This window comes from Lates calcarifer, linkage group LG12 (genome assembly GCF_001640805.2).
Source record: "Lates calcarifer isolate ASB-BC8 linkage group LG12, TLL_Latcal_v3, whole genome shotgun sequence".
NCBI lineage: Eukaryota > Metazoa > Chordata > Actinopteri > Centropomidae > Lates > Lates calcarifer.
In genome coordinates this window covers 5,034,309-5,039,605 of record NC_066844.1, presented here as the reverse complement: position 1 = coordinate 5,039,605, position 5,297 = coordinate 5,034,309, and the positions used below count along the sequence as shown (strand labels likewise).

Genomic DNA, 5,297 nt, shown 5'->3' with positions numbered 1-5,297 from the left:
AAAAATCACCAAAAAAGTCATAGTATAGTATGGCCTCAAAAATCACCAAAAAATGTCATAGTATAGTATGGCCTCAAAAATCACCAAAAAAGTCATAGTATAGTATGGCCTCAAAAATCACCAAAAAAGTCATAGTATAGTATGGCTCAAAAATCACCAAAAAAGTCATAGTATAGTATGGCATCAAAAATCACCAAAAATATCATAGTATAATATGGCATCAAAAATCATCAAAAAATTTCATAGTATAGTATGGCATCAAAAATCATCAAAAAATGTCATAGTATAGTATGGTGTCAAAAATCACCAAAAAAAGTCATAGTGTAGTATGGCATCAAAAAGGGTCAAAAAAAAGTCATAGTAGTATGGCGTCAAAAATGGTCAAAAAAGTCATAGTATAGTATGGCGTCAAAAACGGTCAAAAAATGTCATAGTATAGCAAGGCTTCAAAAACAGTGAAAAAATGTCATAGTAGATTAAGGCGTCAAAAAACCATCAAAATCATAGTCATAGTAGAGTATGGCATCAAGAATGTTTAGTTTAAATCTATGTAATTAGGTTTCAGAAAAGGAAAAACAGATTTCTGTGATTAACACATGTTCTTGTCTCTGCAGGAGGAGACGACGACAGCAGCTGACAACCTGAAGTGGATGGAAGAAAACAAAATAACCCTCCGTGATGTAGTTATGGGCACATTATCCAAAGACTAATTAAACACCTGTGAGAACCTTCAATTGCTTATGGTACAAGTATTTTAGTAATAGTTGTATCACAGCCAGACATCTTTGCAAATGTGCTCATAACTACATGAACCTTGACCAGCTGTAGCAAGTTTTTTCTTGTGGCCAAAATGTCTGTCATTATATTTGTTGTGATTTGTTAAATGTTGGAATAAAATCATTACATTTCTTCCTAAACTGTTGAGTTGCATTTCTCTATTTTGAAATTCATGTTATACAAATCACTTTATTGCATTTTAGCAAAAAGGCTTTACACTTGTTTTTTAGACCAGTTTTTTAAAGTTCTAAATTTTGTTTTTACAGGTTTCAGACTTAGAACCTTATTTATCAAACCTGTTTTTTAGATTTATTCTTCTGGGTTTTAAATATATTTTTCAGTGACTTAATACTTAATTTTTAGACCCATTTTAGAAAGGTTTTTAATATATGTTATTTTGAAGTTTAATGTTTAAATGTTACTTAGTTAAAATGTTTTACACCTAGTCCTTTATGGTTTTAAATGTATTTTTTAAAAGTTTTTCAATTTATTTTTTAAAATGATTTTAATTCTATTCTAAACTACAGTTTTATATCTTCTATTATATAGATTTATATAGCTATTTTTGCAGCTACATTGCAGAGAAATACTAATTAAAACTAATAAGTTACAGCAGCTTTAATTTTAAAGTGTCAAACTGCAGCTAAGATAATGACAGAGACTGAAAAGAATAAACACCGACCTTCTGGAAATGTCTTACTGTGTGGTTTAATGGATGAAGTCTGAATCCTGTAAAGAAAAACACAACCAACTTTAATATAAAGATGTGACTTTTAACACATCAAAATAAAAGCATGGAGAGTTTCTGGGTACTGAACTTCAAACTGTCAAAAGATAGAGAAGTAAAAGACACTAAATCTACAAAGAATTCAGAGTGTGGACTAACTGGTTCTGGACTAATTAGAACTAGTCCAAGAGTTAAATTTGCTTCATACACAAAGACAGAAGAAGCTGCTCTGACTGGAGAACTGACTCCACCAGCTCCTGATATTCACACAGCAGCAGTAGATGGAAAGTTTTTACTCTCTAAAGTCAGTTAAAATTTGAACTAAATTTGGTTGATAAAAGCCAAAATGAAAAAAAAAAGACTGTGTTTCTAGTGAATAAGTTCCTCACATTTTTTGATTTACTGTACTAATGAGAGAGAGGGGGAGAAAGGGATGAGATAGAGCAAGGAAGGGAAAGAGACTGAGAATTGGAGAGAAAGGAACAAGAGAGAGCTGATGTTTGAATTCTTAATTTTCTTTCAACTGTACATTCATGAAATATATAAATAAACTTTTATAATGACTTATGTCCTCTTGTGACAAATCAAACTATTCAGACTTCAGATCAATTACTGAACATTAACAGTTAAATGTCAGTGCTCTGTGTTGGATAGTTGATGTAAAGCTGCTTGTGAATTACCTGGAGGCCTCAGTCCTGGTTTGAAAGAACTTCTTCATTGCACAAAGACTCTCTGTGATGGTGACACCTGGAGGAAATAAAAAGAGAAATAGACAAAGGAAAATGATCAGTGCACTGTGACCTATTCCTGATCAACAGTTTTTCCAAACATTTGAGGAGTGTCTCAGAAAATGGGCTGTTTACTGTCACATATGACAAGAAAAAGCATCACATCTGTATGAATCAATACCAATAAATATTTGGAAAAATTAACTAAAATTATTACTCCACTCAACACCTGCTGCTATAATTAGAAATTACTTATACTGCTATTAGTTTTAGTACTACATTAGCAGTTAATACTTTATCACTATTATCATTACTACTACTGTATTATTGGCATCACCTTACATTTTATATGGAACCCGTGTTATGCTGTGTTTTCTACCTCCGCCCCTTCTTAACCAAACCAGTCGAGGCAGATGGCTGCCCACCCTGAGTCCAGTCCTGCTTGAGGTTTCTGCCTCTAAAAAGGAAGTTTTTCCCTGCCACTGTCGCCTAGTGCTTGCTCATGGTGGGATTTGTTGGGTCTCTCTCTGTAAATACCTATTTTGAAGAGTATGGTCTGAAAAGTGCCTTGAGATGACTTTTGTTGTGATATGGTGCTATATAAATAAAATTGAATTGAACTGAATCTTAAATTTAAAGTTTCTATATTCATTGTCAACTAATCACTGGAGGAATCATGTATATTACTGTGAACTGCATAATAAAACTTTCACTTAATTCTTGAAAGCAGGGTTTTAACTTTTGGTATTTTTAAGTATACTTCAGTCCACAGGCAGAAAGTTAACTGATGACTATTTTGAGTTTTTAAAAATTATTATAACTAGTACAGTTTTCTGACAATTTATAGACTCAACTAATCAGTTATTAACATATTCCATTCTAAACTCATTAAATACCAAGGATTTAAACAATAACACTGTTACTAACATTAATAATTCAGCTCATCAACACATTTTCTCAGACTGGATAAATCTTTACATACCTGTTTGGTTTGTTAGGTGAGAGCTGGTGTTTCTGTCCAGGCTGCAGCAGCTGAACCAGTAAACCTGGAAAAGACAAAAGCAACATTTAACAACAAAACAACTAACCTCATTAAGAAAGAAACTGAACAGTGTAGAAGAATACAACACTGAAAACTTAACACTAGACAATCACTTGAAGTTTTGAGGGGAATAAATTAATTATGTTACTACAATATGACTTTATTGATCTCAGAGAGAAAAGCAATTTTTAAAATAGTTTTTATAATGATTTCTAACAGTCATCTCTGCTCATATACTGTGACCTACTCTTTAGACTTAAAACTTGTGGAGGAGCACAGAGTTAAAACCTAGTTTTCAAGCTTGTATTTACATCAAAACTGAGCTCAACAAAGTTTCAAGTCACCACAAACAATTTATACACAAATGTATAATCACTAACATACACAACGGGGGATCAATGGATGGCTATGGACAGATTACTACCACAAAGACACACAAAGAGGTTCACAAAGATCCACAATTAGATGCTAAACTGCCACACTGAAACACGAAATGGTCATAAAGAAACGTTAGATGACCTGGAATAGACTCAAAGCTACAAAGACACAATATGATGTAAAACCACCACAAAGAAACTGACCGTAGGTAGATGTAAAACAGCCAGCTAGAGACGCAAAACAACGCAATACCACCACAGACAGACACAAAATGATCACATTGAGATGATAATCTGCCATAAACTGACTTAAAATGACCAAGATGGAGCACAAAATTGCAAAGAAGCAAAAAATGTCTGCAAAGTAACTGTAACGAGATGCAAACAGAGTTGTAAACAGACAAACAGACTTCTAAACAGTCACCACCCTCCACAACTCATGTCAGGGACGCGAGAAACACTACTTTAACCCACGCAAATAAAAACGACAACAAAACGGTAAAAAGCCACGAAAATTTCAATGAAAGATAAAGCTATTGGTAACGCTCAACGCTAAAGCTTGCCACTCATGCTAACACCAAGGTGTAAAACAGCCAACTAAAGACGCAAAATGATATAAAATGACCACAAATAGCCACAAACCGATCACAACGGCACGATAAACCACCATAAACGGAGTTAAAATGACCAGGATGGAACACAACCGGACGCAAAATATCAGCAAAATGACCATAAAAAGGTGCTAACACACTACGAAGATATGCAAATTGTGTTATCATTCGTTTCACATCAGCGGCCTACAACTCATGTCAGTGACAATTTAGTCACAGAAACATAAACACACTCTTACCCAAACAATAAGAACAGGCGAAGATGGAGATAAACCCACAAGATACGATTAAAAACAGAGGACTAGGGCTAGGGCTAATGCTAACGCTTAGCTTGTTAGCCTTACCTTCGTGCCCCAGGAGCTCGGCGTCCAGCCTCACTCGTGGTCGACAAAACAGCTCCAGAGCTTGTTTTAGCCACTTGTCTTCAGTAATGACGTTAGTAGCAAACCAAAGCGATGAAGCGACTACTAAAACATTGGTTCTTACAGTATATTTTCAGCTTTTCCCGACCTCACTTCTCCGCCGTTCCACTCTGCTCCTCACGGAAGTTCACGGCCAATGACGACACACGCAAGCCAACGTCGCTGACTGACGCTGCCCCGCCCACTTCGCCTCTGATTGGTCGAAACAGTGGAGATAATACACTCAAAGTGAGAACTGGAAAGCGCTCAGAGCATGAATGAGTTATCTTTTAAGGCACATACAAGCTGCCCAAAACATCTGATTACACTGTAGCATGTAGTATATATGTAGTGCACAGCACAGATAGATACCTGCTGCCAGTCATTTACAGATTTTTTTGTTTGTTTGTTTGTTTTGTTTTGGTACACTGGGCAGACAGGGAAACACAGGATCCTTCAAATAATTTACTGTATTACACCAGTGTCTGTTTAATTAGTGAAAAAAACAACCTGGAATTACAGCTTTTTTCCAGACCGCAGTTTTTTTCATTGTAAATCATAAATTTCTTTTACAAACGTAAAGAAAGAAAGAAGAAAGAAAGAAATGAACTGAGTGCTTTTTCAGTTCGTTAAT

The 5,297-nt window shown here is 35.0% G+C and overlaps 1 long non-coding RNA gene across 1 annotated transcript; it reads right to left on the bottom strand.

Annotated features, from left to right (window-relative positions):
* Positions 1 to 2,168: 2,168 nt before the first annotated feature.
* Positions 2,169 to 4,805, bottom strand: LOC127143130 (uncharacterized). Its single transcript, XR_007814332.1, has 3 exons — positions 4,607 to 4,805; positions 3,215 to 3,278; positions 2,169 to 2,251 (listed from the first exon to the last, which is right to left on the bottom strand). It is a non-coding gene; the product is annotated as an uncharacterized LOC127143130 (long non-coding RNA).
* Between the last annotated feature and the right edge of the window lie 492 nt (positions 4,806 to 5,297).